Source organism: Typopeltis vanoorti, chromosome 3 (assembly GCF_054136105.1).
Source record: "Typopeltis vanoorti isolate ZY-2024b chromosome 3, IOZ_Tvanoo_1.0, whole genome shotgun sequence".
Taxonomy (NCBI): Eukaryota; Metazoa; Arthropoda; class Arachnida; order Uropygi; family Thelyphonidae; genus Typopeltis; species Typopeltis vanoorti.
The window spans coordinates 148,916,813-148,936,724 of NC_143551.1; the positions used below are offsets into that span (position 1 = coordinate 148,916,813).

At 34.8% G+C, this 19,912-nt stretch overlaps 1 protein-coding gene across 5 annotated transcripts in view; it reads right to left on the minus strand.

Annotated features, from left to right (window-relative positions):
* The window catches only part of LOC150108648 (single-stranded DNA-binding protein 3-like), a 511,764-nt gene that overhangs the window by 300,647 nt on the left and 191,205 nt on the right, over positions 1-19,912 (minus strand). The gene's annotated exons all lie outside the window — the stretch shown is intronic.

Here is a 19,912-nt window from a genome sequence, read left to right on the forward strand (position 1 = left end):
AATGGTCAAACCTAAAAACCATAATGACAAAAGCTGCAAAAGAAAGTTTAGGAACAAAGAAAAAGTGGAAAAGAAAAAGAGGCCTTAGGGACTGGGATGATGAAACTGAATGCATTATTAAAGAAAAGAAAAAAGCATATAAAAACTGGCTCAACCTAAAAACAATAGAATCAAAAATCGAATACAACAGAAAAAAAGCAATAGCAAAAAGAGCATGCAGGAGAATAAACAGAAACAGATGGAACAATTTTGTAACAAAATTAGAGAGAAACTGTATGCTCAAAAGACCTAATGCATATAAAATCCTCAAAGATCTAAGCAATGAAACTAGAGAAAAAGCAGATATAGATACCATTAAAATAGAAACATGGCAAAATCACTACCAAGATCTATGGTATGATGAAAACATTCAAAACAGAAAACTATACTTTGTAAACATCTCTGATAACTTGGAAAACATCACTCTAGAAGAATTAACAGAAGCATTAACCCAAAGCAAAACAGGAAAGGCTCCAGGAGAAGACAATATAAACTTGAAACTTATCAAATATGCAGGACTTAAATTCTCACTCAGGTTACTTAACTTTTATAATATGATCTGGAAAGAAGGAAAATGCCAAGATTGGACCAAAGCAATAGTTATTCCCATCTACAAAAAAAGAACACAAATCTGATTGTAACAATTATCGTGGAATCAGCTTACTTAGTACCCGTTATAAAGTATATGCAAAAATCTTAGCATATAAACTTAAACGTATAGTAGACCCAAAATTAATAGATTTTGGGTCTACTATATGCCTGGAAAGGAAGAAGAAGAAGTCTCTGATGTTCTTGATATATGGTAGTTTATTCGGTACATAATTAACAGTTTTGATGATGTAACCATTTTTTGAGGAACGTTTTTAATATAAATTGTTTCCTAGTTTATTTTATCATCTCTTGATAATGCAATGGCTTTAATGTTTTGATGATCCTCCATTTTTGTGTTGGGTGGTAGTAGAAACTGACATGCAGATACTAACTTGAACTAAATTTTTTTTCTGTATACTTCAAAAGCAAGATTACTATGATCTCCAAATGAGATGAGAACATCCAAGAAGGAAATGAATCTATCTTTTCTACCTCTGATATAAATTGGATTTCATGATTTAAACCATTAAGGAAGTTGAAGTTCTGAAGAGATTCTTCTGAGTATGGCCAAATGATGAAAACACTGCTCACAAATCACTGTGATAATCTTGATTTGGTATGGTATTTTTCAATAGCTGATTGTTCACATTTTACGTTAGGTATGGCAAAATTCTTGCACCCATTGCTAAGTCTTTAGATTGTTCAAAATAATGGCCTTGGAATTTGAAGAAGGTGTTCTCTAGGCAATGTTTAAAAAGTTTATCAGTATCAGATGAGAAAACATCTAAAATTGAGATTGTTTCTTGTCTTGAAACATTGGTGAAAAGTTTTATGTCCAAAGTAGACATGTGAGATTAAGTTTAATGTTTTTTTCTCATTTTGTTTATTATTATTATATGAGTGCCTCCATGGAGTCCAAAGATTAATCACGGGAGACCCAAACTATCCACACAATCTATCATACCTCTCCTTGAACCCCATTAACACACAAAGCATTTACGACTGACTCTGGCAATCCATTCCACTCATTCACAACTCTCCAAGCAAAATATCTAGTCTTCATCCCCCCCCCCCCCTCTAACCATACCTTTATTCAACTTCCAGAGAATGACACCTTGTTCTTCTCCCTCTAGACAAGTGCTAAAACATTTACCCTGCATTAATCCCATAAAACCTTTAAGAAATTTAAAGGTTTCTATCATATCCACTCTCTTTCTCTTATCAACCAACCTCTGCGATCCACACACCCTCAATCTATCCTCAGAGGGAACATTCTGGAGACCACTCACCACCTTGGTCGCTTGGCTCTGAATCTTCTCCATCGCTTCCTCATCTCCAAGAAACCCAGGAGATTAGACCGGAGCACAGCAATCCAGATATGGATGTATCCAGGCCTTATTATTCTTTATAAGGCTCTCTCAACTTGTTAATGTATTCCCCAATAGCCAAGTAATCTTATGGGCTACCTTAGCATTATGGCATCTAATCTTTAACTCTCTGTCTACCCCCCCCCCCCTGCACCTACCGTAAATCTCTAGCTTCATCTATTTCCTGGAGTAAACAGCTTGTAATCTATTTATTCCAAAATCCATAACTCTACATTTCTCCACATTAAACTGACACCCATTATCTTTTGCCGATAATGACAGCCTATTTAAATCATTGTGCAAGCTCTCCACATTGTCTTCATTCACTATTACTCTACTTAATTTTGATTCATAAGCAAATAAGTGAATATTTCCTTTCAGGTTATTTCCTATATAATTTAGGTACAAATTAAACAGCAATGGTCCCAGCACTGAACCTTGTGGTACACCACTAGTCACCTGTGTTTGCCTTGATTCTGCCCCTCTATATACCACTTTTTGATATCTGTCCAATAGCCACCCTCTTATCCACATAATCAGTTCCATACTCATCCCCATTTATTCTAATTTGCATAATGGAATTCCACGTGGTATTCTGTTAAATGCCTTTGCAAAATCCAGCAGAATCACCAAGTAGCCATTTTCTTTATCCAACTCAGCTGTTACTCTATTATAAAAGTTAGTAAATTACTAAGGCATGACCTACCTTTCACAAAACCATGCTGCTCCTCATACAGTATCATATTCTGATCTACCCATTCTTGTATTCTCTTTTTGATCAATTTTTCCAGCACTTTTATCACCAAGCGTGAGATACTGATTGGTCTATAATTTGCTACTGCAGTCTTAAAACATTCCCTTATGTGAGAGAATTATTTTGTCCTCTTTCCACTCCCTTGGAACTCTACCAGAGCTGAGACTTAAATTAAAGAGCCTAGTCAGAGGCACTGCCAATTCTCTTGCATATTCTTGCAAGATCTGAGCTGTGGGTTTAGATGGGATAAAAACATCTCAATATCTTAGATTCTGGTATAAACAAAATTCTGCAATATCTGTAAAAATCAAGATTCTGCAATATCTTAACAACCTACAATTATTCCACATTCGTGTGCCACATGTTAAAGCAGCAACCTCACTTGGATGATATACCCTTGCAAAGTGGTCACTCAGTAACTCAACTATATTATCTGTTCCTGTCACCTTGTGACCATCGTCACATATTAAGGTTAATCTTCCACAGTCATTATTCCTCTTACTTACCACATAACGAAAGAACTCTCTGGGATTTCCTTTGGCCTGCTCAGCTAGATTCTTCTCGTAATCTGATTTTGCCTTCCTTGCCTGAGCTTTGTACTGTTCACGAATTTGTTGGTTAACTTTTCTCTTTATATATCCTCCATAGCATTTTCTTCTTCTGAAGCTTGTGTTTAACTCATTCATCTAGCTCCTACCTGATTAACCCTCCTTACCTTAGGTATACAATTTAATACTGCTTCCTCTAGATGCTCCTTAACTATCTCCCATGTAACACTAGCATCCTTCCCTTCCAGAGTGTTATGCCATGGCACAGATTAAAGCTTCATCCAAAGCTTGTCATAATCAGCTGCCTTGTAGTTGCATGTATATATACCCCTTCTTGACAGAATATTCCTCATGTTTCACAATCTCCCAAGTGAATACCGCATTATGAAACCCTTAGGTATATATATATATATACATATGTATAAGATGATGTTTTTCCAACGTGCAGTGTTAGTAAGTTGGATATTTGCAGAGATAATGTGTCAGCAAATACCTTGCTTCTACTATGGGTCTGATGGGAATGTCCACATTGTGGATCCGGTTATTCCATAGCATATTCCAATAACTGGACGTTTTGAAGCAATTCATTCTTTGACCTCTTTGTAAAAGTTACAAAGATCTCTTATTAAACTGCCTTATTATCAATCATCCAGGTTGGATCAATATTTAATTGCCTGTATGTGTTGGTATTGTCTAGTACATCATCCATTTTGTTTATATAATTATTTGAATCTAAAACAGTAGTAGTATTTCTTTTGTCAGCTTTTAAGATTAGATGCTCTCATTCTTTTAAGATCTTTCACAGTGCTGGAAATATTTCTAGATGAAATATTTAAATAGTGGTTTAAAATGGATTAAAATTGCTGCGTTCTTATGTGCAACATTGAACCCTTTGGCTAGTATACTCTGCTGCGTATGTGAAAGAACATATGAAGAATAATTACTATATTTTTCTATGGGCAGAATGGTTTGTTGATTATTATTATAATTATTACGTGACACCTCTAAGGAGTCAAAGATTCATCGAGGGAGGGTGCCTACTCTACAACTCTCCGTCTCCCCCAACTACAATGAACCACAACTACCATCATCATCATCTACACCAACACCATCTATTGCACCACCATCACCACCACCTAGTATTTTCACAGACAATCACAAACATCCATATCCATGGCGGGATTCGAACCAGCAGCCTCTTGGCTGGAGAGCGGATACACTAACCACTTGGTCAACCAGGCCTTTTAAGAGATTATTGAATTTTTTTAATGTAATCTTCTGTTTATTAGCCAGTTATTCCACAATAGTTGCAATCAGTCTATCTATTAAATTCCAACGTCTTTTGGAAGATTTTGTGCTTAACTTGAATGATAGCATATAGCTCTTTGTCTGTTTCTAATAATACAAATTAGTGATTTATATTATTAGAAACAGAATTTCCATGGTTGGAAATTCTTTCTTGTAGCAGTGCTAAAGAAGCTCTTTTGCAAATTATATTGGATTTTTTTGTTCTGATATGATTCTTCATTCTAAGAAACTTGGGAATAATGTCATTGTTCTGGCATCTCTTCAGAAAATCATTTCCCTTAAGAAATCTGTTTTATGTGCATCTTTTATGTGCACTTTTTATGTGCATAAATTAGTTGTATACAAGACAGTGTTCAAACCAGTTTTAACTTATGGATCTGAGAGTCCTGAAAAAGATTAGGGGCATGAACAGATGGCATCAATGCCAATATCATATTAAAAACAAGGATATTAGGAAAGAACTTCACATTGTCATTGATTTAGTTGTTTTTTACCCCTTTGTTTCTTTCCAGGAATGCATTAGCAGAGCTAATCTCAGGTGGTATGATCACTTAAACAGAATGGGAGAGAAAAGATTAGCAAAACAAGTGTTCTCTGCCAGGTTGGCAGGAAAAAGGCCCAGAGGAAGACCAAGATATAGGTGGATTGATATAGTAAAAAGTGCCTTAGAAGATAGAAATATAAGATCTGATAATGTTATAGTCTTGATAGGTAACAGACTGATTTGGAGGAAAATTGTAGATAGGAAGTTAGTAATGATGTAATTTTTCATATAGAACTATCATATCCTGTACACCCCTTGAGGGTATATATCAGGAATTTGAGTATGGAGTTTATATTTACATGGCTTATAGTATTTATAATTATTAAATTAATACTGGCAAAAAATCATGTACAAAAAAGTAGAACAATTTAATAAATCTATGCCTAATTTCATATAACAATATTGCGTACTACTTCAGATTGATACAGTAAACACAAATATAAAGAGGTATTAACATAGAGATTTCTAAATAACAAATTGTCATTTTTTTTTAAAAATTCATTCAATAGACATTGAATGCAGGAATGAGATACCATGAGCATAGGTCGTTGTTACAGGATATAACATTTTGTCTAATTGCCTAATTCATTAATACTTAGATCTCATGTATGCTGCCCAGAGTTGATTTAACCCTGCAAAGGTCGCTGCTGATCTGACAGATACAAACAAATTGTTTTAATATAAATATTCTTACACATATCCAGTTATAGCTTGGAGGTCATGACTAGCTGTGCATACATATATTACAAGTGATATTCTGCACTGTTTATGCCATCAGTTTAGTTTAACATGTATTATGTAAAGGTTTGTGATATTTGATAGTGAATTGTATCTGAGAGATACCGCGAACTCCGATGTCAGTATAGTACCAGTTTAATTTTTTTTTTTTTTTTTAATTTACTGTTGAAAATGGCTGAAAAAATATATCGATTGAATAATCCATCAGATGTTGAAGAGATTTAGCAAATGTTACTCAAGACTACAAGGCAGAGGTTGCAGAGTTGAATGCGAAAGTGATATTTCATAGTAAATTGTATCTGAGAGATACCACGGACTCTGATGTCAGTATAGTATTGATTTAGTTGTTTTTCCCCCTTTGTTTCTTTGTTCAATAATTTCTAGACTGTGCTGAAAATAAATAAACCATCATGTATTATATTTGCAGTGTTTTTTAAAGTTTTATCGCATTTCAGCACATACTAGTAATGAATGCATCTCTCGGATACACGCGACCTAAGCTGCAATTTTTTCGACTGCGACCTCTGCAGGGTTAATATTAGGCCTTAGTTTTTATTACACTGGATCAGACATCATATTATCTTACTATCCTCTTTAGGTCAGGTACATTGAAAAGACAAAACGTTCTGGAGAAATCTATATAAAAGAAAATGTCAGAGATGTGGAGAAAAAAAACGAGCATACATATCTGGATTGGCCTTCCATGCTACCAGCAAAAACCATCAAGTTAATTGGCAAATCACAAAAGTACCATACATAGAATATGTGTCCCACTGAACATCTGGGAAACAAACATAGCAGAATAATAATATTCAACTAAGAACCAGAGTTACAACATGATGAGGTTGGATTAGATGATTCTTGTTAGAAGCAGCCAGTTTGTGCTAATAGCACTGTGCTGCCATTAGCATGACTCTTTATAAGCATTACTTGTCAAGCTATATGAGGAGAAATTGTGTCCTGACACTAGTAGTGACATGGTTTTGAACTTATGATATGCAGTTATTAATAGCAAAATTCTAAATTTTCAGTATAATAATAGATAATTAAACAATTCAGCCAACAGGAATCAAAATAAATAATCTTTGGGTTTATTGTGTTTCTAAACTCTTGACATGTATCCTGCAGCTTGTAAGAATCTACCATGTACTCCAATACACATTTTTTTTTTTTAATTAGTGTTATGTGATGCAAGTAATTCAGAAGATGATGACAGCATTCGAAAGCAAGCCAAAAACAAGAAGAACAAAATAAAGGCGATCAAAGACCATAAGAACCAGCTATGGGAGAAGAAACTAAGATCGCTAAACACCGAAGACAACTCTTTATATAATGGAGACAATGATCCATGTGATTTAGAACATGGTTCAGATGGTCCAGGCAAGATGAAAAAGAATCTTCCAGACTAGTGTTTTCCCAACTTTTTTTTATACAACATACCTTTCAAGCTGCTTCTGGAAATGTAAATGAATAATCCTTGACATTATTGTGATGGATAGTGTGCCCACTTTCCAGCCAACAGACAGTGGGTGCAAATCCTGCTATGGGCATGAATGTTCAGTGAATATCCTTAGATGGGAGATGAATCATATCACCTGATGTGAGGCAATCACCCTGCTTATTAGAAACCTAAAGTGGCTTGAAAAGGTCTCATGTTTGGTCTCTAGAGCAGGATTTCAAGATTACGTAAAAAATAATATAAATAAAAATATTAAAAATAATCATTAAAAACCTTCCACCCATGCTGTTAAATGTACTTTAGGTTTACAACCTTTCATGAGTGGGAATCATTAAAAAAGTACTTTAGCGAGTCACTAGCTTATTACAAGAATCATCACAGCCAAAATTTGATCTACTGAATATCATATTCTAAATTCAACATTAATGATTTGCCACCTTTATTTGACAGTGACCTTCAACAGCATGCTAAATTTGAAGTGTTAAATACATTTAATAATAAACCTAAAGCATTTTGAAAATAGTAAAAAATGCTCCCCCCACCAAAAAAAAAAAGCATCATCTTTTTTCACCTATGTGGACATCTCTACTATTGAAATGTTCCACAATTTCAATAAAATCTGGATACATTTTATTTATTTATTTATTTTATATTCCAAGGAGAATTCAATCCAACTGGACAAAATTAGAGATGGTTTATAGGGGGACAGGGGGTTACATTCTTTTTTTAAAGACCTCTACAAGACTTCTTTCAAACCAGTTTTCATCAGATTTGAAATACAGCTGTTTCTAACACTGATTAAGATCCATGGAAAAAAAAATTCAGCCAAATGGACTAAAGTGAAGGGGAATTACAAATAGGACCCCATTATCTGCAACACTTCCACAGTTGCTGCATCATTCAACTGTTTTTGTCAAAACACCCTAACAATTTCCTCACAACTGGACCAAATTAAAAGGATGGGTTGTAAAAGAATGAAGATGAAAATGCCAGATGACACCATTAAAAGTTATACTGTTCAACTAATTTCTACAATTTATTTTTACTGTTTTACCTATTCCATCTAAAAAAAAAAAAAAAGATTCCATACATAAAAAAAAGGTGAGCAAAGTGGAGGATGCAAGAAGTTGGCTGCAATTTAGAAGAAGCTATTAAGCTGCCATTATTGTTTTAAATATTGAAAAAGTAAATTTCCATCTGAAATTCAAGCAACAGGACTGTAACAGAAACAACAATACAGCTAATTAATAAAAAATAATGCCAGTAAAGTAATCTTCGAAGTTACATCTGATTTTAATAAGTTTAGTTTAATCCTTTAATCCAAGTGTGAGCAAACAAAGTTTGCACTAAGTATCTTCAGGACTGAGCTATGGTGGTGCAACACCAAGGCAACTCGTGGCAAAGGTGGAGAAAGCTATCATCACTCCTATCTCAGTATCTCCCATAATGCAAAGCACATCTCTTTGCAGATATGTGTAATGCTATGCATTAAGGCCAGGGCCACTACCCAGACCAGTTTCAACCTTTATTGAGGTCTTATCAGTGGGAGCCAGGCCCAGTAGCGGAGACACCAAGGCAGCAGCAATGAGAGGTCATCCACCAAATATAGGAGTTGCCAAAAGGTGTACAACCTTAATATTAAATTACTCTGGATTCAGAGAAAGATGTTGAGAGTTTATTTTTCACTTGGTTAGACTATAATAAATTTAGTTTAATCCTTTATCCAAGTGTAAGCGAACAAAGTTTGCGCCTGAAAGTATCTTCAGGACTGAGCTAAGGTGGTGTAACACCAAGGCAACTCGTGGCAAAGGTGGAGAAAGCTATCATCACTCCTATCTCAATATCTCCCATAATGCAAAGCACATCTCCTTCTGCCTTGGTGTCTCCACTACTGGGCCTGGCTCCCACTGACGAGACCTCAATAAAGCTCGAAACCAGTCTGGGTAGTGGCCCTTGCCTTAATGCATAGCATTACACATATCCGCAAGGAGATGTGCTTTGCATTATGGGAGATACTGAGATAGGAGTGATGATAGCTTTCTCCACCTTTGCCACGAGTTGCCTTGGTGTTGCACCACCTTAGCTCAGTCCTGAAGACACTTTCAGACGCAAACTTTGTTTGCTCACACTTGGATAAAGGATTAAACTAAACTTATTATAGTCTAACCAAGTGAAAAATAAACTCTTTACATCTGATTTCCTCTTTTGTTCTAAAGATTAAATTAAAGATGCCAAGAAATGATATATTTATCATATGGTATGGTTTGGTAGATGAACTACAGGATTTTTCCAATCATTCAACCCTGTATAAAGTTGATAGAAAAACTGAAGATAAGGATATTTCTAAAAGTCTTGAGTAATTTTAAAAAAAAAACTTAAATGCAGAAACATTTAAGCTGAAATATATATAAATACTTTCAATACTTCAGGTAGGGGAAAAACCACCAGAAATCTGAAATGTAGAGTATGTGATATTTAATATGAAATCCAAAACATGATGAGTTGTGCAGAGGTTACCAATGCACAATCTATGTTTGGTTAAGATCAGATCCCAGAGGAGTAGAGCTCCCATCATATCAATGTATAAAAATAAAAAGAGAAAACAAAACAATGAGAGAATTAAAGAAATTTCCTATTGAGCATTTCCAGAAAAGATATGATAAAGTAATAAGGAGAAACTGTACAAAAACACTAATTGTATATAAGTGAACCTTACACAGAACAGTAGTTTACAATACAATATATTTATCATATGGCATGATTTGGGAGATAAACTACAGGATATTGCCAATCATTCATCCCCACATAAAGTTCACTTCAAATTAGAAAACAATAGATCCCAGTCTACTCTGGGAAATCTTCAAACAGAATAAGCTCAACTATTCAGTTTACACACACACACACACACACACACACAGAGAGAGAGAGAGAGAGAGAGAGAGAGAGAGAGAGAGAGAGAGAGAGAGAGAGAGAGAGAGAGAGACAACAACTCAGCTACATCACACCGCCATCCATTACAGAAAATAGAAACGAAGAACTTAAACACCCCAGTCTAATCCTTTCACAAAACTGATATAATCAAAAAAATAAATCCTAAAAAAGGCCTCCTAAAAACCAAGCTAGGACAAACAGGAATATAGAGAGCTGATATTGCGAAATAACATCAAATCATCAAACATCAATACCATTGAACATTATATGCATTATCATACTAGATATCATAATACATAATGAATCTAACATTTGCAGCATTATTTTAAATTCTGTACTACTGTATTTTTGCATGCTACAAACTGTAAACTGCATGCTGTAAACATGCAGTTTACAGCATGCCAAATCTCATCATACCAAAGTGCATGATGAGATTCCTGGGGTACTCCACTATCATCAATGATTTCCATGGCTACTGGCACATAAGGCTGCAACACTGGTTTTCCATCTGCCCCTGTCCCTTGCAGCTGCACTTGCTTCTACCTAGCTTGTCCATTCCTGCCTCATTCCTTTGGATTCCATCATTCTTCTCTAAGTTCATTTTGGGAGACCTCTAGAGCATCTCCCTTCTAGTGCCCAACTCAATGCTACTTGGGGAATTCTGTTTATTCCAATGTGTAGGACATGACTGGTCCATTTCCATCTTAGGCAAATCTCTTCATCTATTGACTTGGAGAAAATTTTCTTTAAAAGTTCCCCATTAGTGACTGTATTTGGCCAGAAAATTTTTAAAATTCTTCTTAAACATTTGTTTTGGAAAATATCCAATTTATTACTTTGTACCTTGGTAAGTTTCCAAGTTTTAGAGCTGTATAGCAATACTGCTCGCACAATAGCTTTATAAATATTAATTTTCACTTTAACTGCAATATTTGATGCTTTCCATAATTTATTTAATGACTTGAAACAGTTTTGTCTCTTTGTTGGTGTTGTTTATTTATTATTGATCTGAGGTATGTAAAAGTATCAACATCTTCAATTGTTTCATTTTTAACTTAATTTCTTTATTTGATTTTTCATTTATTCGCATGACCTTGGTTTTCTTCTTGTTTATATGGACCCACAGTTTCTGCGCAATGAGCAAAGTCATCAATTTTTAGCTGTAAATCATTTAACTTGGAGGGCAGGAGCACTATGTCATCAGCAAAATTGAGGTCTTCCAGTGTGGATGTAAAGTCCCAACATATTCCTCTCTTTGGATGATTGAGTTTTTCATAAAATCCAATCAATTAAGATTAAAATAATAGGCCAGATAGAACACATCCCTGGGGGGTACTCCACCAGTCACATAAAATTGCAGATTCACACATATATAATTTTCTGATATCTGTCCATCAGCAACTCGCTTATCCAAGGTGAATAATTTATATGCCAGTTCCATATTCTCCAGTTTATACAACAACAACCTCTTATGTGATATCCTATCAAATGCCTTAGCAAAGACCAATGGTATCAGTTCTCTTTATCCAACTTGGGCAAAACATGAACAAATTGCTCAAGATATCATCACCCTTTACCAAACCTAGGAAAGTATAGTTTTTCTGTCAACCCATTTCCGTATAAGAGTTCTTACTAACTTCCTAATTTAAAAGGGCAAAGTCTAAATTCAACAAAAATAAATGTAGAAACTTGGCAGTTGACTTCTGGTCTCTAGCCAAAGCTGTCAGGTGCAATTTTTGTCCATCTGTGCTTCCTCCTCTATCTCACTCTAACAGAAGCATTGTAACAGCACCTAAAGACAAGGCTGATGTCTTAGCTTCCTTCTTCTCTTCCATATCCTACATAGATGACTATGATAAGTTACCTCCTTCCTTGCCTAGAACATTGCATCTAATGTCTTCTGTGACCTGCTAGGAACATATCAGAAGAATCTTGAATAATTCATAACTTATTTTTAACAGTATTAACAAGAACTATTTTATTAAAAAAAAATATATTTATTAACTTGCTTATATTTTGCTGAATTTCAAATCAGCATCTTCAGAGCACAATGCAGCATGTATAAGATATTTATGGAATACCAAAAACCCACACATCTAATATTCTCCTCCACTCTACAGTTGATAGCATAGATGGTCCTAGTTATAAAATTGCCTAACAGTTAGCCAAATCTTTTGCCCCACCTTACTGGCAACTCCTCTACTTTTGTAAAAAAATTCAGTTCATTTCAAATCATTAGTTAAAAATCATATCCTTAAAAATACAGAAATAATGGTATCTGTATACCTGATATCTCTGAATTATTCAAATTTACTATGTATGCAGGCTACAATTAACACTTTGAAAACAAAATATTTACCACAGCTATACACAAGCTCCTAATATAGTTATGCTTTGTTGATGATGTGTTTGCCATTTAGCCCATGGACAAGACACTGGATGCTTTTATAACCTACCTAAACAGCGAACACCTCAAAATTCACTTCACAGTAGAAAAATAACTGTTTACCTTTTCTTGACACATTAGTCATCCACCTTTCAGATGAATCGCTATCTTTTTCCATTTATAGAAAAGAAATACACACACAGGAAGATATCTACATAAACAATCACATCATCATCCAGCCCAACAGCATGGTATTTTAAAAACAGTTACACACAGAGCCAGAGCTATTTATTCTAATGATATAGCTCTTTCCACAGAACTTAAATATCTGCACAATACTTTCTTGACCAATGGCTATAATTCCTACAAAATATATATAATATGACATAACTCCATTACTTCTCCTTCCTCTAATATGCAAGAACAAAACATTACAATTCCTATTCCTCATGTTAAATTAACAACACTGATCTGTTCTTTGCCTAGAGGGCAAAGAACAGATCAGTGTTGTTCAACAAACTTCATACACTCCAGGGTGTGCTAGAGGCACACCCTGGAGTGTGAAGTTTGTTGTGACTGTGACTTGGCCTACTATGGGCAGACAGGAAGATCTGTTAACACCTGTCTTGGAGAACATAAAAAATACATTGACTACCATTATTATGGCAAGTCAGGACTGGCAGACCATGCTTTGGAAACTTCTCACAGGATTAGATGGAAAAAAACTAATGTGCTATTTAGAAGTTGTCGCAGATCAGAAAGATTATTTTTAGAGTCAGTCATGGCTATGAAGAATTCACCTAACCTGAACAAATATGGTTGCATTAATTTGCCAAAAATTTGGGCGGCTGTTATCTTAAGATCAACTCCCACAAAGCTGAATTACTTCTTTTTTACAACAATAGAGGGTGCAAAATTAGGACTTGATATCTTTTGTCCATTACAGTTTGAATTGCTTCACTTATCACTGTAGCATAAACATGCTATGTTGTGCTTTGAAGATGCTGATTTAAAATTTGGCGAAATATAAGCAAGTTAATAAACATACTTTTTATAAAATAGTTCATTTGGTGTTGTTAATACCATTAAGAATAAGTTATTAATAACCTTCAACACCTAAGCTTGTCTATTAGACTGAACCTTGATTAACTTAAATACTACAAAGATAGCTGGTCCTGAGAGAATTCCACCCATTGTGCTCAAGAGATGTGCTCCTGAACTAACACATGTTCTCTATCATCTACTGACTAAACTGTACTCAGATGGCATCTACCCTTCAGCTGTGAAGAAAGCTCATATACAACTAGTTCCCAAAATCATTGGTAAATTTTACCATCAAGCTCTATTGCTCTTGCATCAGTTTGCCTAAAGTAATTGAGAAGGTTATCAACAGTCAACTTCTTCAACACCTGCACAACTGCTAACTAATTAGTGACCACCAGTATGGATTTCACTACACCAGATCCATAGGAGATCCCCTAGCCTACATCACTAACATTTAGACCCATTCCATGGAAAGGTTTGGAGAAACCTGTGCTTCTGCTCCTGACTTTCCAAGGCTTTTGATAGGGTCTGGCATTGAAGGTTTCTCAAGTAACCATCATTTGGACTGCCTTTGTCCTTGTGTAAATGGATTTTCTCTCAGATCGATCCCTGCATATAATGGTGGATGGTGTTCTCTCCTCAGACTTTCCTGTCAATACTGGTGTCCCTCAGGGCTCTGTCATTTTGCCCACAGTCTTCCTGATATATATAAATGACCTGCTCTCATTAACAGCAAATCCTATTCATAGTTTTGCTGATGAGAGCACACTCACTTGTCCTACTCATATGACAGGCCTTGCAGTACTCAAACATCTCATGCTTCAAGATCTATAATAAGTGCCCTGAACATGGATATTCACAGCATCCATGACTGGTGTGAAGGCAACCTAGTCAACTTCAATGCTTCCAAAATACAGTTTTGTTTGTTTTCCCATAAAAAAAGACTTCCGATCTTTTCTGCTTACTTTTGATAATGATGAGCTCAACAGTTAAGACCAAATCTCTCTTCTCAGACTGACTCTTACTTCAAACTTTTCCTGGCACAATCATATCACTTCAATAGCATTAACAGCTTCCAAAAAAACTTGGCACCCTTTTCCAGTCAACAAGGTACTTCTCTTGGAAGTTTATTTTCCACTTGGTTAAACTATAATAAATTTAGTTTAATCCTTTATCCAAGTGTATGCAAACAAAGTTTGCACCTGAAGTATCTTCAGGACTGAGTCAACTCGTAGTAAAGGTGGACCAAGCTCACATCACTCCTTGTCTCAGTATCTCCCATAATGCAAAGTGTGGACATGTATAATGCTATGCATTAAGGGAAGGGCCACTACCCAGACCGGATTTGACCTTTATTGAGGTCTCGTCAGTTCTCTACCGAACAGTTACTTACTATACAAATCACAAATCTGAACAATGGAATACTGCTCTCATGTATGGAATGGTTCACCTAAGACCTCCCTAAAAATTCTTGATGCTGTTCAGAAAAGGACAGTCCGGTTGATAAATGACACTTCACTTATAGATTCTCTTCAGCCACTATCCCGAAGATCAATTTCTGCAATGTGTCTCTTCCACAGATATTTCCATGGCCAATGTTCAGTAGAACTAGCATCCACTATGCCTCATATTTCTACTAGATCTACAGGAACTCATATTACAGCTGCTCAGCATCCTTTTTATAGTTGAATACTCACCAAACCTGCTATTCCCAGTCATCTTTCATTCTTCCCACCTCAATTCTGTGGAATAGTCTCCCTCATGAAGCATTTCCAAAGGACTTCAACAATTCAAGAATAATATCAACAGATTACTGTATTCCTAACTCTGCCCACACACGGCATCTGTCAGCTATAGGCTCTTCTGCCTTTCATGTGTGGGATAAATATATATATATATATAAACTTCTCTAAAATCTTCAGACCCAGTCCATATTTACTGATAGCTTGGTAAATTAGAAACATCATTTTTCACTACCTTTGTACAATCATACATTCTTTCCATTCCTGTAGTATCTTTCATGAGCTGACACTCAAATTATACAAGCATATTAACAAACTAACCACTTTGGAATATTCTTTTAGCATAAGTACTGATATTCTATCTTTCCTTATTGCCAATTCTGTTATTCAGGTGATGTGACAGCTATAGAATCTCCTCCTCACAGACCACTATCTCTTCATCCAGTGTTGCTACCACAACACTGGATGAAGAGATAGTGGTCTCTTAAGAGATAAGCACTACATTGGATGTGTGCATCATATTACATACCCCAGATTGATGGAATTTCGCATAATGAGCACTCATTATTTGAATAGTCGCATCTGCATCTGACATAAGCAAACCATCTGAATTCAGTCAAGTTATTCCACATCAATTATTTCTTTTACTTTTGGCATACAATAAAATTCTTTTGGTTTGCCTTAGACCTATATAACCAATTTCCTTTCATACTCTAACTTAGCATATATAATATTCTTAACTTTTCTGGCCTATTATATATATATATATTACCTTATATATTTCATAACTAATAAATTATTATTTTCATGATATTCCTCCAGATTATTTTCTTATGGATCTGTTGCTTAATAAGGTGGTATATATAAGAACAAATAAGGCATTCCCACCTTATTTGTTCTTCAAACTCTAGGGACACATTCAGACATTTCTTTATTTAAGCATCTTTTCAAAGCTTTCCATGCACTGCTGATAACCTTCCCATTCAACAACTAATTTGATACCACAGGATCAAATTAGCATTCTCCTGAGGTCATCATTTCAATGACAAACTTATTGTAGTTCAAAGACAAACTTTGTAGTTCATCATATCATCTGTGTTAACTGGAATATCCATATAATTAGCTACCACCTTGGTCAGTACAGCATGGTCACTATCACTAACTGGTGATAATTGTTGGCAGGAGTCTCAGTTAAGAATGTGAATGTGACACAACACATCCTTAACTGAGTGAGACAACACTCTTGTGCCATTATGATCAAATCTAACACTCTGACCTCGAGTTCCTTCTTTCACATGCTGTTTGAGAACGCTATCTAACAAGAGCTCAATAAATTCTCTACCCAATCAACGCTTGGATAATTTAAGCCATTATGATTACTCGTTTAGTACCCATGATGATGATGATGATGGTAATATTCTTCTGTTTTATGCAATTATGAAAACTAAGCCTTGAAACAAGAAGGAAACCAAACATGAGCAACTAATACATAAAGTGATTGTAAAAACCTATGTCCAATATGCATAGGTTGTTGCTGTTCCATGTTTTTAATGATTATACCTGAAAACATTTCATCATTGGGAAAAAAAAAAAAAAAAAAAAAAAATCAGGATCCTTCTAGGTAAATTATAAATAAATCTATGTATATGGAAATTTACAATGATCTGGATTTGAAACCATAGGAATTATAATTTTGCTTGGCAATGAAAACATCTTAAATAACGTACAAGTCTGAAATGACTAGAGGATTACAAATTCTGCATGAAGATATTATATACATGACAATACAAACAAATACAGTGATTTCTCAACATTCAAATAAACAAGCCTCAATTAACCAACTCTTAAATGGGTTGGTGTATCCACTAACTTCTGGCATAGCATTACATAACTGTACCTTCAGTTAACGAATTATTTGATCAGTAAACCGATTTCCTGTTGCAATCAGATAATTGGGGGATTATGGTATTTACTTAAAAACAGTGGATTAATGTTCCAAGGGCACATTGCAAGTGTTGTGAAGACTTGAACACATAATGTTTCGATGATAAGAAGTACATTAACAAGTAGAAAAAAGGAGATGATGGTGTTTCTGCTAGGCCACACATGGACCATTGTTTCTCAAAACTAAAGAGAATTTAGAGACAAATGAAGGTAATATCAGGACTCTGAAATGTTGGTTATGCAGAGCTGTTGAAGGAATGTACCTTGCAGAGTTTGGTATATAGGAGAAAAAGATGTGATCTGATAGAAATCTTTAATTTAATGAAGGGATTTTACCAGATTAATACAGAAGGGATTATAAAAAAAAACTGGAGTGTGAGATGGAAGTATGAGAGATCATTCCTGGAAGATCTCCAAATGTGTGGTGGAGAAGGATGTGAGGGGCAATTTTTTAAACAGAAGTGGTATGTGAGTGGACCACATTGCCAAAATGTATTGTGAATGTAGGAAGCGTAAAATAATTTCAAGGTTCAATATGATAGATGATGCTAGTTAAGTGGGCCTCTGATGATGAATCTACTGCCTCCATAAAGGTTACTGTAACAATAATATCATCTACAGTAATATATCAGTGAGGTGAGGGCATTATCAACTTGCCTTATTTCATGATAGAAAGACACCTTCCCTCTCCTTTGACTCGCTCCAGTTACTATCATGCAGTTCCTACTTTGTGCTTATTCTTCTATAGGTAGTTTTATGGGAAACATTCTACTGAACTGGCCAACATTATCCCCCCCCCCCTCTATCAACCAACTTCTTGTCCCTCTCTTTCAATCCCCTTCTACCTCTATGTTTTGGAATAGCCTTTCCCAAAGACTAAAACCCTCCAGTTCAAAAATAATAATAATAATGGTTCCCTCTTTCTTCTTAACCATTTGCCCACACATGGACTCTCAACCAACTTATTGTTCTCCTCTTTCAATCCCTTTCACCTCTGTGCTTTGGAACAGTCTTTCCCAGTTTTCCTAAGGACTACAACCTTCAGTTCATAAATAATAATAATAGGTCCTTCTTTCTTCTTAACCATTTGCCCACACATGGCACTGATGTAAAATAAGTTTCATAACTTCTCATATGTGGGATTGATTTATATACATATATATATATATATTAACAAACTCAGAAATTTTGATGCTGTTATTTTATTTTATTTTATTTTTGCTTCTGAAGTATCAGCATTACAATAAATCCTTTGGAATAATAATAATATTTAAAAAAGTTAAGAAAATATGGAATATCCAAAAGAGTAAGAAAAATAGGAAATGTGCAGAACCTGACTGTGCAAATCAGTAGGCTCTCCATGTTTACCTTTTAAAGTGTTTATTATTTTATTGTTTTATATTATTTTATATTTTAAATATTAATATATTATAAATATACTTTATATTATAAAGTATTATTTTTACCTTTTTATTATTTAAAAAGAAAGCTATAGAAAATGACAAAATGAAGGAAAAAAGTTTTCTGAAGCTATATATCTCAGATGCATAAGAACCCCCCCCCCCCCCATCATTATGGTCTCTATGGTACACCAGTGTTTTCTGTAGTGGAATATTGGTTTAACAAATAAAACTAATAACACAATTTCTGGGGAGAAGATTATGTTTCTCATGATGCATATTTATGGAATTATATTTCTTTATCAAAAACACACTAGAATCAGACTATATAATGTCTTGTCAAAACCAACTCTACTATCTGGAAGGGAAACGTGGACCATAAAAGGGAAAGACGAAAAATGAATTCAAACAGCAGAAATGAAATTTCTCAGAAAAACAGCTGGATATACCAAGTGAAAACCAAATGAAGAAATTTTACAATCCCTGAATATAAAACCAATTAATCATTACATAAGACAGTAAGTAAAACTAGATAAAACATTTAAATCGAATAGACAACAGCAAACTACCAAAAATATTATACAGATATAAAATAAGTGGTAAAAGAAGAATCGGAAGACCAAGAAAGAGATGGCATGAGACCAGAACAAGATACCTGGCCTAAAATCCAAGTTAGGAAGAAGAAGAAGATATTTCTTTATGTTTCAAACTGCTATCTAGTCTTACTCTGTTATGGAGAAAAAAAATCCTGATTATTGAGAAATAGCATATTTCATTACTTACTACCATTTTATATATGTCCTTTACAAGGCCATGTTATGACTGCACCTGGATTACTGTGCACAGATTTAAAATATAGATTGTGAGGACAGACTGAGAATAAGTATTGAATAAGACACTAGTAAACAGAGAAAGAAGAGCTATCATTGATAGATGTCTATAAACTTCTGAAAACATTTCATAGGTGATGAAATTTTTCATTATATGGAAGGTGCATCCTAGAAGTTAAATTTGTATATGGATAAAAAGGGCTGAGAGCTAGTTTTTTTCTCACAGAGCAGTGAGTGAATCCAAGTATGAAAGAGTCCATAACTCCCTGGAGGTCTCAGGTAATTAT